Source organism: Brachyistius frenatus, unplaced genomic scaffold (genome assembly GCF_029030835.1).
Source record: "Brachyistius frenatus isolate BFR_SWC_R1_liver_20210118 unplaced genomic scaffold, ASM2903083v1 Contig_6, whole genome shotgun sequence".
NCBI lineage: Eukaryota > Metazoa > Chordata > Actinopteri > Embiotocidae > Brachyistius > Brachyistius frenatus.
The window spans coordinates 3,073,881-3,090,036 of NW_027210605.1; the positions used below are offsets into that span (position 1 = coordinate 3,073,881).

The 16,156-nt window shown below is 40.3% G+C and overlaps 1 protein-coding gene across 1 annotated transcript in view; it reads left to right on the forward strand.

Annotated features, from left to right (window-relative positions):
* Positions 1-4,527: 4,527 nt before the first annotated feature.
* opn7b (opsin 7, group member b) overlaps positions 4,528-16,156 on the forward strand; it is a 63,306-nt gene continuing 51,677 nt past the window's right edge. Inside the window, exon 1 of the mRNA XM_069725042.1 lies at positions 4,528-4,875. The gene's annotated coding sequence lies outside the window, so the exon portion shown is untranslated. The remainder of the gene's footprint in view (positions 4,876-16,156) is intronic.

The following is a 16,156-nucleotide window of genomic DNA, read 5'->3' on the forward strand; positions in this document are numbered from 1 at the left end:
AACTGGAGAACAAACCTCAGAGCTAGCGACCTACACTGAAAATGGGACGTTTTGACGAACATTTAGATCACGCAATAAGGGCGGCTTGCTTGGTTCTTTTTATCTTTTTTTTTTTCAGTGGGGATTCCTGGCATCTAGCCTCTTGATGCGCAAATGTACCAACAAAACAAGTTTCCCCCGAAACTAGTTTGCGAGGGCGCTGTTGCTGTATCCTGGGCTTTGCACCGGACATGGTTTGTTGATAGAAATATCAACAAGCCAGAGCATTTTTTCCCCCCCTTTCGAAATGATAAATGGGTGCAGCCAGACCGTTCTCCATCGTGCTGGACGATGGTCTTGCTATTAATGCTACAGATACGCCCAAAGTCACGCATCTTCCTGAACAATTCAATATTTTCTTTCGCAGTCTAAAAAACAGTTTTCCAGCAGTGTTGTGGAGTGTAACTGTGGTCTCTGGTAAACAGGTGTGCGGTGAATTTAGTTTTTGGAGAGCTGCCAATGGACACCATGCCTGTTCGGTGATGTGTTGGATAGACTCATGAACAGAAATGTTAACCAGCTCTAATAATTCATTTAAGCCTTGAGCTGTGACTGCGTGGTTCTTTTTTACCTCATTAAACCCTCTCCATTTTAAGTCACCTCAGCGGTACACACATTTGTGGGGGAATTAGGAATAAATCATCTCCATTTAAAAACAGCTTGTCTAACTGTGGCTTGATTCATAATTTTCACCAACAATTATTTTGGCTAAACTCCAAAAGCTTTTCATTCTTTTCTTTTTCTAAATATAGGAACTATTAAAACAAAACAAACACGAAGAATGACTTCATTAAAATATCAGTATCAAAACAAAACAATGAAATGGCTAAAGAATGGCTCAAGGTCATTTCATCCTGGCCTGCTCTGCTTGTAAGCTTTTTCAAAAAGGTATGTTTTAAGTTTAGTCTTGAAAGTTGAGAGGGTGTTAGTCTCTCAAACTCAGACTGAGAGCAGGTTCCACAGGAGAGCTGTCTGATAACGAAAGGCCCGGCCTCACATTCTACTCCTTGAAACTCTCTGTACTTGTAAGCAAGCCTGCACTCTTGAGAGCACAGTGTTCAGTGGGGATATTAGGGTACTGACAGATATGTGATATAAAGTGGAGCTTAATTGTTAAGAGCTTTGTATGTCAGAAGAAGTTTAAATTCACTTCTCAATTCTATAGGAAGCCGGTGTCGGGAAGCTAAAATGGCGGGAATATTCTCTTTCTTGCTTACTCCCGTCGGCACGTTTGCAGCAGCATTCTGAATCCTCTGCAGACTTTTCAGGGAGCCACCAGTACATCCTGATAACAGAGTTAAAGTGGTCTAGCCTGGAAATAATAAATGCATTAATTAATTTCAGGATTAAATTAAAACAGGATGTCCCTGATCTTGGCAACATTGCCAATCAGTGTATAGTAACAAAACAATTCAGTGGAGTTTGGACAAATAATGAGAGTCAGCACTGTTGCAATAAGGACACAGATAAAATGCCTATTTTCTCCATCAAAGCATGCAATTTTGGGATCATAATAAAGGAATATACGGTATAGCATATACACTATGCTATAAATGTATCTACTTTCAATGTTTATTTAGAAAAAGACTTTCCTCACTACCAGGAACAACATATTTGCATTCAGTCCTTGTGATCTCCATCTGTCAATGGGAGAACCATTTGAAGTCATGTGGATTATTCAATAACCACCTGACAACATCATAGGAAGATCACTTGTGGGTCCCATTGAATTGCTGCCGGAGTGGCTGAGAGAGAAACAGGTTATTGATCACTCAGTCCAATGTTTACCGACATGTAACTACACTCGTCTCTTTTTCTCCCGAAAAAAAAACAATTTCCACTCCCTCTATTCCTGGCAGTCTGTTCTTTGTTCTCCTGGCAGTTCTAGAAATAAAATACAGAGAGTTCCACATATAGAAACCGTTGCTTGTACTAACTCCGGAATAAGACGATGAGAGAGGAAGAGAGCTAGTATAGCTAGAGAGACCAAGAAAGAGAGAGAGATTGAGGAACGGGATACACCCAGGAAATGAAACAACACACAGCACGCATGTTAAAAAAACAAAAAAACTTTTAGGTAGCTATTCCCAGTTATGTTTGAATGTAAAAATGTACAAAGTTTACAAAGAAATGAAAGAAAAAAAGACACCACAGTGACCTCTGCAACATGTTTAACGCTAATACATGTAATGTCAGAGGTGGCGCTGACGTGATCAGTGAAATGCGCCTTCAGCCGTCATACATGTGTATTGAAGGGAGGATCATCATGTTGATGCATGAAGATGATCTTGATGATTCATGATGATGAGGAACAAGCCTGGGAATTAACCATCCTGAAAAAGATGACATGCATACACATCGTGTCCACTGCTCTCTTACTGGTACCATAAAAGAAATGTCTGTTAGATTTTTTTTTCACTGTGTAAATATGTTCTGATGAATGTCGTGATCTAAAAGAAGACTAGATGTAAATGTGAGAAGGCTCACACCAACTCAAAGAACAAATTAACTTACATACGATTGATGTACTTTCCCATGATGTCAAAGTCAGAACACATTATAGCTGTCAGTTCTGGATGTGGTTGCCGAAAGGGAAACTCTCATGTCCTCTGATGATTTATGGTTTTGCTAGACCTGCTGGTTGACCTGATGGCCTGAACCTCCTGAGATCTCCTCAGTAGCAGCTTTGATATTCAAGTTACTTCCTACATACGGCAACCGATATTTGACCGTTTTAGGACTGATATGAAGATAAGCAACAGTTTAACTTAAAATAATTACAATACAATTGTGTGTGTGTGTGTGTGTGTGTGTGTGTGTGTGTGTGTGTGTGTGTGTGTGTGTGTGTGTGTGTGTGTGTGTGTGTGTGTGTGTGTGTGTGTGTGTGTCCTCGTCACGCATGAGAGTTGCCTTTAGGAGTGCTCTATTTATATATACATGTGTTTGCATGAATGTCTGCATGCGTTATCATCCTTGCAACTGGTTTGTCTGTGCTCACACGCGGTGTATAAATGGTGTCTTTTAGGCGGCCACACTGGACGATAAGACGCACAGATGTCCGGGGGCTGAGGATGGAGGAGGCCGGTCTGTTTTAATTGAATTCCTCTTCACTGCGGTAAAAGGCAAGTTTATTTGGGCAGCACATTTCAATGAGGCAATTGAAATGCTTCACATAAAAAGACATCTCCCTTTAGGAGAGGAAAGAAGATGAAAATTGTTGTTTGAATTTGCTTGTGCAAACCTTTCTATTAAATGCTGGAAACAGGTGCTCAGCTGTCTATCTATTCACCAGGTGTGTTTCTGTTTACTGCTGATTCAGGTAACCATCAAGGTATTGTGCCCAGAACTGAGCAGATGGTTCGGTGGAACAGTTGGAATGGGTATAAATGGACTGCAGTGAATAGGATGGTTGCAATGGATTGTGAGCGTTCCAAAAATCCTCTCAATTGTCACACAATATGATGACGTACACTTTACTGGTGTCATTTTTTTTTTTTTTTTAAATCTATGAGAATATAAAATAACAATATAGTATTTAATATCTGTACAAACATAGATTTTCATAGTCTTCGTAGTAAAGTTGTAATAGCAACAAAATGTGATGAAGATGAAGCAGGATGATGTGAATGCTGATTGGCTGCCGTTTTGGCCTCACCCCCATTTCTTCTATCTCCCTCGTTTTTTTTCACTATCACAACTCTGTAATGAATGATGGCATATTACTACATTTAAATGCATGTGCATTAATGGATGCAATAGTATTACCATTTTCATTATATATAGCACATATGGAACCACATTCTCTAAGGTCTCACATTCCTCTATCGACATTGTGTAAAAGGACAATGAAGACTGATGTGCAGTCCTTTGTTTCTATTTTGTTTATGAATAACGCTCCCAGTCGATCCTCCAGTGCGTTGTGATACTGCATTCAAACAAAGAAGGGAACAAGGGTACACACACTAGTGCATCTTTGCCGGTGGCAACAAACTGTGCTTGCTGGCAAAGATGAACCATGACGTTTTGCTTTCCCTCGCACTTTAAAGCCGAGCCTGTGCCCCAGTCTCAAACCCACCCCGCAGAACTCTCCACACTCAGATAACCATTTTGTATCATGTCATTAAGCCTTGCCTCCTCAGTGTTATCTGTCTGTCGCCATCTTTCCCTCTTCAGCGCCTCTATCCCCGTCCACACCATATGCAGACCAATATTTTAAAGTTGTATTCTGGACAGGATTCCAGGTTAAAATGTGAGCATAAAACCGAACGGATAGGCAATTGGAAAAAAAAATGGTCTAAAAATTAAAAAATAAACTTAAAACCCTTTGGAATATTTTCTGCACACGGGAACTAAAAAGAAGAGCCTGGTGTGCGTAAATCAAAAACCTAAAAGATGTGCGCGCCTGTGTGCGAGGGAGAGGGAGGCAGGGAGGGGATGCAGTGTGGAGAATGCATGCGTGTACAAGAAGGTTTAAAGTGGAGAGGGAGAGTGGAGCAGCAGAGAGGGGCACTGGGGCGAGAGAGTGGGAGCTGCAGAGAGAGAGAGCGGAGGAGAGAACAGCAGCACAAGGCAGCAAGCACGTCTGTCTCTTATCTGCCGCCTCTTGGATCTCCCTGAGCACAGCTGCCGGGGCTGCTGCCGACTCGCGGGTGGATCCTCTCGCTCGGCGACTGTACGGGGGAGCGCCCTGAGTGCGTAGTGCTCACCAGAGTTTCCCACCGGCTGTACGCACAAGTCTCGCGTGCCACTGTTCTGGTTACAGTACTGCCACACATGCTTTGGACTTGACTCGACACCCATGTTCCCAAGCCAACTCTGGCATACCCTCTCATTAAGGTAAGTGTATTGACTGTTTGTAGTGTTTCCGTGGCGCTTATACTGTATACTTGTCTTGTGTTATACTGTGTTGCCTATAATTTAGAAAAATAAAAGCTCAACCCAATAGGTGTTTTATTACATAAGCGTGGCTGGTAAATTTGGAAAAACAAGCGTCAAACTGAATGTGGCACAGTAGATCATATTGCGCTTGTCGCAGGGTCTAGTTTCACTGTTTTGTTATTACTGGTCTGACCTGCTTTCTGTGTAAACATCCTGATGGATTTGTTGACAGTTTATTATATATTTGGTCTATTCCCAACACTTATGCCAATGTTACCGCACATGGCACTCTCATAGAGTCTGTCTTTGCCTCGAGAGTTTCACATCAATAAAAAGATGTTGGGGGGGGGGGGTTTCATACAGCTTTAACAGCGTTGCAGTAATGAGTTTTTCTCAGTTTGATGCATGTGTGCTTAACAGATAGAGTCTTACAAAGGTTAACAGAGTCCAAACTGGATTCTGTATGTTGTACAGTAGTTTATTGAATTGAAGTTACTTGGAATCTGTCATGTGGACTGAGTTAGCGCTGACAACATTCCTCTCGTGTCAATATACAGTGGGTGTACGGAAAGTATTCAGACCCCTTTAAATGTTTCACTCTTTGTTTCATTGCAGCCATTTGCTAAAATCAAAAAAGTTCATTTTATTTCTCATTAATGTACACTCAGCACCCCATCTTGACAGAAAAAAACAGAAATGTAGAAATTTGTGCAAATTTATTAAAAAAGAAAAACTGAAATATCACATGGTCATAAGTATTCAGACCCTTTGCTCAGTATTGAGTAGAAGCACCCTTTTGAGCTAGTACAGCCATGAGTCTTCTTGGGAATGATGCAACAAGCTTTTCACACCTGGATTTGGGGATCCTCTGCCAATCTTCCTTGCAGATCCTCTCCAGTTCCGTCAGGTTGGATGGTGAACGTTGGTGGACAGCCATTTTCAGGTCTCTCCAGAGATGCTCAATTGGGCTTAGGTCAGGGCTCTGGCTGGGCCAGTCAAGAATGGTCACAGAGTTGTTCCAAAGCCACTCCTTTGTTATTTTAGCTGTGTGCTTAGGGTCATTGTCTTGTTGGAAGGTGAACCTTCGGCCCAGTCTGAGGTCCAGAGCACTCTGGAAGAGGTTTTCTTCCAGGATATCTCTGTACTTGGCCGCATTCATCTTTCCTTCAATTGCGACCAGTCGTCCTGTCCCTGCAGCTGAAAAACACCCCCATAGCATGATGTTGCCACCACCATGTTTCACTGTTGGGATTGTATTGGGCAGGTGATGAGCAGTGCCTGGTTTTCTCCACACATACCGCTTAGAATTAACGCCAAAAAGTTCAATCTTGGTCTCATCAGACCAGAGAATCTTATTTCTCATAGTCTGGGAGTCCTTCATGTGTTTTTTGGCAAACTCTATGCGGGCTTTCATATGTCTTGCACTGAGGAGAGGCTTCCGTCGGGCCACTCTGCCATAAAGCCCCGACTGGTGGAGGGCTGCAGTGATAGTTGACTTTGTGGAACTTTCTCCCATCTCCCTACTGCATCTCTGGAGCTCAGCCACAGTGATCTTTGGGTTCTTCTTTACCTCTCTCACCAAGGCTCTTCTCCCACGATTGCTCAGTTTGGCTGGACGGCCAGGTCTAGGAAGAGTTCTGGTCGTCCCAAACTTCTTCCATTTAAGGATTATGGAGGTCACTGTGCTCTTAGGAACCTTGAGTGCTGCAGAAATTATTTTGTAACCTTGGCCAGATCTGTGCCTTGCCACAATTCTGTCTCTGAGCTCCTTGGACAGTTCCTTCGACCTCATGATTCTCATTTGCGCTGACATGCACTGTGAGCTGTAAGGTCTTATATAGACAGGTGTGTGCCTTTCCTAATCAAGTCCAATCAGTTTAATTAAACACAGCTGGACTCCAATGAAGGAGTAGAAACATATCAAGGAGGATCAGAAGAAATGGACAGCATGTGAGTTAAATATGAGTGTCACAGCAAAGGGTCTGAATACTTATGACCATGTGATATTTCAGTTTTTCTTTTTTAATAAATTTGCACAAATTTCTACATTTCTGTTTTTTTCTGTCAAGATGGGGTGCTGAGTGTACATTAATGAGAAATAAAATGAACTTTTTTGATTTTAGCAAATGGCTGCAATGAAACAAAGAGTGAAAAATGTAAAGGGGTCTGAATACTTTCCGTACCCACTGTATATTAAGCAAAACACACTCCACAGTGGGTGTGTGTTTAATACAAAATAATGTTGTAGTAAGTGTCAATCAGGAGTTGTCATAAAAGGGGTTTTCAAACTCTATACATTTTGAGATATTAATTACCGTGTGAATTCATACCTTGTAGGTGACTTGCTTTTGCCTGTCGCTCCTCCACTAGGAGGAGGGGGGGACGTTGCAAGGAATGTGCTTCTCATAAAACACTAATGGGGATAATCAGTGTTTCCCTCATCAGCTTTCCTAAATATACGAGTCTCCCCTGAGTAATATGAGCTGTAACCATCAGAGCTCTCTGCCTCATGTTTGGACTCTTTATCTTGTCTTCTGACTGGTTGGCTTTTATGTGTTACTTTGAATTTCCTTTACTTCTTAGACACAGACACTTCACAAAAGAATAGAGCATTTTTAAGAGTACTAATGTGCTAAGGTTAATCATTTGATTTTAGAGATGTGCTTGAATTGATTAGCTAACTGAATCACTCCCTGTACTGGTTAATTTGATTTATCTAATTGATTCTGCACAGTTTCCATTCAGCTTTTTTAAACTATTGTACAACCCAACAGCATGCACAAATTGCTGAATCAAATATGATTGCCTTCAAGTCTTGTTCACTAATTTAATCACAGCTGGAACAAATCTCCATACAAGGCACTTACTGCTAAAGGTTTTATAAAAACGTTTGTCATTGTAAATTTAATGGTCACAGCATGAATGACAGATCATGAAATGTCTGATATTTGCACTGAAAAAAAGTCACGTGATCATTTGGGGGAGGGCACACTGTTTATGTCCTGTTGAATTAAGGACCAGACAACCAAACATCCTATGCTGCTTATATTCAGCACTGGTCCTGAAGCCCTTAATAATAATTAAACAGCCCACATTTAATATCCAACATTAGACACCAAGCTTTGGCATGCCCTGCTGCCAATATTGCTGGAGGTAATCTCGAAAGGCAAATGATCTCTGCCAAATTTACAACTCAGTCACATGATGTCGAGGACCACAAAAGCTCTCTGTCATAAATTATCAGTGGGCACAAAGATGGTACTAAGTAACAATACATAAAAGAAATGGACAAATTTGTTTATGGAACAAATGATGCTGTGTGTTGTTTTCTTCCAAATTTGTTTTGCTTTTTTATATGACATTTTCAAGAAACAGAAAACAGTGAAATAGATAAGGATGACATGCAACAAAGGTCCCCTGTGGAGTGGAAATACTACAATTCAGTTTTTAATTTCCAAAATTTCAACCCCTGGCCTGTTCCATTGCTGGGTTAAACGGTTTTTAGTTTTAGCATAAGAAACATTAGTCAATCACTCAAATAGTTGTTGGACAGAAAATTAAATCAGCAACCTGTTTTAACTCCCAAATCAAGTCCAGCTTCTCAAATGAGAGGATTCCATTTTTAAATCACTTTTTATCATATAGAATTGAAGTGATATAAAGTATCGCAGAATATATATTTTTTTTAATTGGTGGATAAAGTTGCTCATTTCAGAGACAACACAATTAGTCAGTGTAGAAATGAATCATTGGTTGCAGCTCTACATATTATGCACATAGGCAATCAATGTGTGGTAGGTTTGGCACGCGTGTATAAATGCATGCCTTCGTCTACTTTACGTCGTTTGACTTTTCGTGATGGCACAACCCAGCTTTGTCCCACTGTGTGACAGTATGGAGGTGTCATTGTGAGGAGCAGCCTCCACATCTGCGCGGGAGGGAAGGTGTTTTGCGGCGATGGGCTGAGTCCGTTTAATCAGGTTTACGGGGGAGATGAAGGAGAACTGCCACGTGGCTTCCAATTGGGAAAGAGGTATTTTATTGATCCTCGTCCACCTGCTGCACGTGTTCTCGCTCCGCAGCGGTTGCATTACATTTCGGGCCATGATGTTCCAGATAATACCCATGTTTCCTCTCTTTGCTCTGGGCTAATGTTTGTTGTCATATCTACTTTAAAATGGTTCATAATTTATGGTAGGAACAAATACATGTATTCTCTATATTTAGGGATGCTAGAACAGTAGTGAAGGGAACATCATTACTTACTTACACGCACTGTCACACGCACACACACACACACGCACACACCTCATTATCCTCATCTTTGTAACTACATAGTATAGGAGTGCTTAATAAATGAGCATTTGTTATACTCCAGTGTAGGTAGATAGTTACGCATGCACTTGTTAAATCCATACACAGCTTCACGGAGAGGGTCGTCCATCCATTGACTTATGAAACCAACCATCCCCCAGACTGTGAATCTGGGTCAATTTACTCTTTTTCATTCACTTTACATGATTCCCATCATCTGAGCTCGCATCTTTTCACTCTTGTTAAGAGAGAAAATGAAAACGCGAAGGAAGGAGATTGATTCTAAGAGGGGATAGTTCAAGTTAAAAGGAATCATTGATTATTCACCGTTAGCTACCGTTATGTATCTTGATAACATCATCCTAGAGAGGTGGTGGAAAATATACTCACTGGGATGGCTTTTTATGTTTCATTAGGCACACCTAAATAAATGCAGTCTAATACAAAAAGTTTGCCCTCAGAAGGTAATCAAGTTGAAAAATCCATCACTTGTAATTAATTTGATTGGAATTATTACTAAATTAGGTTTTAAAATTACCTGTATAAAAGTGCCTTTGAGAGGCTGTTTCTATTTGGCCATTTCCATCCAGACATCTGGCCGTGAGCGGATCGAATAGTGGCCAGCTTTAGGCAGAGTGTTTCCACCTTGCATCAACATGCGTCCTGGGTGACCACCTGAGGTTGGATCTCACTTCCCCCGCTGTTTATGCAAATGAACACTCAGGCTACGTTACGAATATATACAAGTAAATAACCACAAGAACAGGAACCTGAACATCAGAACCACAATGAGTCAGGTCAGATTCATTCATTGTTCCAGCACGTCTCCGCTGTTGAGGTTCAAAGGAGGCGCTGCCTCACAGCTGTGGGTCTGATGGGTGTTGGAAATTACAGGAGATAAACTACAAGACAAACAGATACATGAGAAAAGAAGTTTAACAGGTCGGATATTTATTGCGTTGTCTGTTACAAATATAGGCCTGTGACATATTTCACGTTTGTAAATGTCCGAACACTGGAGTTTGTAAATCTAATTCACAGCCTGAAACGTTTGGCTCCTTAGATTAATTCATTATTAATTCATTATTGATCCACAGCGCGTCTCCGCTGTGTCTCTCCCACAGTTGTGGGTCTGATTTTTTGTCCGAAATAATACGATATTAACTAAAAGAAAAAAAGATAAACCCAGAGGAGGCGTTGGTGAAACAAGCATCATGTGTTTTAATTCCCTCATCAGCTGCTTCATAACATCAGCTTGCAGTAAATTTATCCTGCTGTCAGTCGGCTACAGTTCAGCTGCACTCCGCAGAATCACACAGGAGATTAAATCAAAAATAAAACAAGAGCAGGCGGAGATCAGATCAGGTGAAAGACTGAATGGAGAGGAAAAAAAAAAATCCCAAACTACCGAACCTGCTGTAACGTGATGGTAACACACGGGAGCACCGGGTCAGATACCAACACAGGAACGTGGAGCTGCATTTATTAAGGCCCGAGCACCGAATGGTGCGAAAACCCTACTGTAATGCAAGAAATTCTTCTTTTTCTCCTTCTGGTAAATTTAATGCCTTTTTGGCAGCTTTAAAATGCTCCAAAACTCATGAAATGTTGAACAAAAATCAATATGAAATAGCCAAATGGAATCAGGGTCTGAGTGACACTTTAAAGACTGCAAATATTACAAAACAATCAGTGAAATACATTGTTTATACATCTGGACACTTGGACACTGCATATTTTGTGCAGAACACAAGAAAAAGTAAACCACATAAAAAAGAGACCTCCTGAATTTAAAGGACTGTTGACCTAAAAAAGCTATAAACTCAGTTTCTGGGATTATGAGAGCCACAAGTGTAAACCACACCCTTTTCACTAAGAGGTTTTTAAAGTTTGGTTTTATTGTTAAATTATAAGAGCATGAGATCTTTGCCGATTAATGAAAGACAGTAAGTGCTCTCAGATAAACTAAGCAAATATTAAGCGTTCCCCTTTGCAAGAAACTATTATCTTTGAAAGATACTCGTAACTAATGGTTTCTTCCTGTTATAAATCAACAGGAGTCACAGGACTGGCCTCAGGGATGGTGTGACGCTCCACTTGGAAAAGTACCCTTTGCAACTCAAGAAAATTGTGTTCTCTCATTCTTGATTGTTTCGTTGAGCCTCTAAGTTCTATTAGATAAATTTACAACCCTGACTGAGAGACAACATAGGATCTGTGTTTAACAAAGAAGTCTTTTCATTGAAAAACCTATTTGTCCTCCTTTTGGAGAAGACAGTATACAGTCCATTTACAGACTCCACTATTGCTATTCCTCAGGTTTTGCTGGCATGTACCACTATCTAACTCTATTCTTTGTATTTTGACCATGTGAAATAGTAGTGGAAGGGCATAAGGACAAGCATACGAAGCAAACATTGAAGATTTGCTTTCTTTCTCAACCATCAATCTGTCTTATGAAAAAGGGACGGTGTGTGTATGTTTCTTCCCTGCAGAGTGCTGTGCCTTTGTAATTTAGCATCTTATTCTGCAAGTTCAGGGACTTACTGTATTCGAGATAGTTCTCTGAGTCCGAGACATGTTTAGTTTTGTTTTGTGTAAATAACATGTAGTCCTTGTAATCGATTCATGTTTGGATCATTCATATATTTTAAGTCCTAAGGGTTTGCTGCTAAAAATGTGGGTCTTAGTAAAATATGCTTTTGGCCCAAGTTGGTTTTCTCCAACCTGTTCTCATCAAATATTGTGGATTTTTTTTTAGAGAGAGTTTAAGAAAAACACACCAACGCCAACCTCTCAGGTGAAAGTCTTGTGTTTGTTCCATTCAACTACCAACAATCCTCCTTCTTATCCGCTCTTTGTCTCTCTTTCTATTCTGTCTCATGACCTCCTGCTTCAACCCTGATCGTCAAGGTGCTGACATCAAAGGGCACCTGGTGCGTAGCTTTCTGGCGCCAGCGCCTTTGACAAAACCGGCAGTATTTGACGGCATCGGAATGACAATATGTTTTTTTTTCCCTCTTTCTTGAAAACCTAAGCTACTTCAATGGCAATAATGTTTAGGTATAAATTATGAGAGAAGATGTTGACCCTACTGTACGTATTTTGTTTTAATATAAAATGAAAATCAGGGTCTTTTATCTTTGAGTTGAAGGTAGGCATCTGGTCCATTCTATTGAATCTGAATCCAGTTCAGAATCAGGACACTGTGCTGAAGGGTTGCCGGGCTTTCACCACATATTTTGTGACTGCTCTGTCACATTCTGACTCATTTATACTTTTGCTGAAAGGGAAAACAGTGTTTGCTTCTCACTAGGGGGCTGTGATGGCGCTGCGGGATATAAACAACAAGCAGCACTGTGAAAATAATATCAATTCCACTTTCACATTCAGTGAATATCATTGAAATAAATTGCCCATGTTTTTGCATTATACACCAAACGCTAGCTGAAGGCAAACACACTGTTGCACTACTACAGCTGGGAGGGTAGAGCATTTGTCCCTCTCAAGTTATCAGAAATGGTACTTACTTCAGCATATTGACTGATGGATGAATATTCAGGAGTTGACCTAAGCAGACTGAGAGATATGAGGTAAATACATCGTGTGAGGTAAAAGAGAAGTATTCCAGTTTGGTTTGCTGATTTAGCCTGTTTACAATCACGGTCAGCATTCGGAGCTGTGACAAACTCATGGAGGCAATAACAATAAATAATAATAAAGTCCTTGGTGAAAAAATAATTTTCCTTCTCTCAGTCATAACTCAGTCAAATCTGAACACGCAGATACAGAGGCAGGCTGAAACAATAATTTTGGTCAAGAATTTGACTTCACCCTAGGCCACCCTGTTCATACAAACCACCTCTTGTAGGCCAACCCAATTTGTTGATGAAAGTGGTCCCAAAAATAGTTATAAAGTTGGCCACTATATTCATCTGAGATGAAAGTTATCCAGATAACACATCACAGAAATGGACTGACCAATAACTGAATATTCATCTGAATACTGAGTTGTCGAGGTACGCTACGGCTATGAGTGCACCTTCATAAGGTAACCACAAATACACCAATCATAACACATACAAATGTGTAACCCTATTGACTCACTTTTTGAAAAGAGAGAATATTAACTGGTGACCTCGTACGTCAATGGCTAAACACCGTGCTGATTTTGCAGCATTAAGCTGCATTTGTGGCACTTTTCTTTTTTTATTCTCTCCCTCTCTGCTCCACATTTTCTTTTCCTCTGATCGTCTATTTCACCGCGTCTAAAATGTCATCGGTAGAGAACCGTAGAGACGTGATTATATTATGTTTGACACTCGCACCCTCGTGATAAGGGAAACTGCACTGAGTGTGAGTCGCACCTGATGCGTGGATTCTGAGAGGTCAGTCAACTCGCACCTGCTTGCTATGTTATCTCCGGGCAAAACTATGCTCAAACCAAAGGGAAATGTCCTGGTACACAGGTCGTCCACGTGGACGCAGACATGACACCTATTTTGGGATGTAGTGTAGCTTACATTTTATGAGGATATCAATATTTCTCCTGTCGTGCCTTAATAGACACCCATAAATGTGCTTGTAAATCAAGAGGGTTTGCAGTTTGGAGGGCAGTGAGGGTGACTGTCCTCAACATTTGACGTCGATTGTACATCATTTTGTAATCTTGAATTTGTAATCCTTTACTGTTTATGTATCAGACAGAAAATTTCCATCTGGATCAATAACATGGAGCTGTTAGTATATTGTCAACAGCTGTGGCCAAAACTGTTGCCCACATGAAATGGTCTATGGAAAAATACAAAAAAGAACAATATCTTAATTACACAGTCAGGTTGTTTCTAAAATGCAACTTTGGGATTTCGTTCATGTGGAATGGACAACTTTCAGCACACCTCCTGTTTGCTGGGTTAATATTAATTTCACAGTTTGGGCCTGAAGAGCAGTAATTAGCATGATTCTTCAATTTCCCACAATTCAAATGGGGATTGGGAGGGTGCTGCGCAATGAGGACAAGATGTACAAGGAGTTATTTGGATTATGGCAATCATAAATAACCATACTCACGTACCGCTTCCGATGCACCAATGATAGCTTTTGACTCTCAGCCTGAAGCCTCACAACTTTCTCTTAATTCCTCTGGCTTCTGGCTTTCATTTCCTTTTTTGCTTTGGCCACGCTTGCACGGTACATGATTTTGTTGAGAAGGGACAATACCTTCTGTCACACCTTCAGACAACGGTTTTATAATGAACTTCTCTGAATTAATTTAGAGAAAACAAAGTTTACTTTTTTTTCTTTACAAACAATGGAAGACAAAATCCCAGTGCCCGTTGTTCCGTGAACTGTCATTTCCGTTATCCATTTTGGGATACAAGAACTGTCACTTGTTAGATTTAAGCCATTTCTACCTTGACTGGAGTTTTATTATATGGCTGAGCTGATAACATATTACTAATTATTTGTAAAGGTTTGTAAAGTTTAATTTTCAATTTTGTTTAGAAGTTTTTTTCCCCTTTCCGTTCTGTATGGTGCAATTTTGTTTTATTGTTTTTTTCAATTCATTTAAATACCACACCATCAATATGTATTTTTTGTTGTTGTTATTGACAGTAAATGTCATTAAATGAGAGCTTGTGAAAGATGCACTGTGTTCACACACTCCCCCTCTCCTCTGTCAGCTTGTCTGGCACTGACATTTAGCAGCTAATTACACTGTCATAGTTGCGCATATTTATTAAGCTAAATGGATGTGAATTAAGTTTTGAAGTCTGAGCTATGCAGAACATATTGGCACTGTCATTAGAGATTCACATGTTCTGCTAAACTGTGTGAAAACGTTAGTTATATTTAGATAGAATGCTGACATTGACAAATGACACCCATGACATGAAAAATCTGTGGTTTAATTAGTCCCAGGTTCTTTTAATATGGGTTTATTAATTTAGGTGAGTATAAAGTTGAAACTAAATCTCTGCAAGCGCAGAAGAAAACTCTCTCCCAATACGCCACCCCCTCTGCACAATGCTCTAACCAAAGTTAGACCTATATTAAGTGGTGTTATGTAATTTATGCAAAGGTTTAGATGACTGTACAAGAATAGCATAAGAAAATCCACGAGGGATTGACCAGCATAAAGTTAAAGTGTCGCTCTTTAAATGCTTCGTGGTGACAAGTTTGAATCATTGCGTCTCCTGTCACTGAAGTGACATAAACAGCCAGTTTAAAAATAAAAGTGTGATTGCAACAGTAAGCCCAGGCTGAGCAGCTGCTTTTTCCATGACTCTGTCGGTGTGTTATGTGTGTGTTTATACTGTGCCGAATGTGTTTCACTCGACAACATGAGTTTGTGTAGCAGACCGGTTGTTTGCTAAATACTGGAAGTAATGCAGTGGCATGTTCTGCCTAATTCATGCCTGCCTCATTATCCAATATCCGTGCTGCATGTCTTTGCCAAAATGACAAAATTTGACTGTGACTGTAAATACACTTTACAGTGACTTCTATAATAGGTTAGAAGATACTGTTTAATGAAGTTACACAGAGATGGGCTAATTTGTCTCAGAGCTGAATAGAGCCTTTGACTCTGGCAGGCACATCTGCTATTTACATGTACCCTGAAGAGGAATATGCTTTGGCTTTTGGACAATGTTTGTGTGCGCGTGCGTGCGTGCGTGCGTGTGTATAAATACCCGTGTGTGATTATCTGCAAGCATGGTCATTCCCCAAGGGTAGATATATCCTGAATGACAAGCAAGCAAATGTCAGCTATCCTTATCCTCATGTACTTCATGAATTACATATGAGCTACATCTTAGACTGTAAGAACAACATGAACATGATTTTACCCATGGACACCAACACGCTGACAAGTGCATAAAAAAAAACAAAACACATATACATATACACACTGAATTCCACT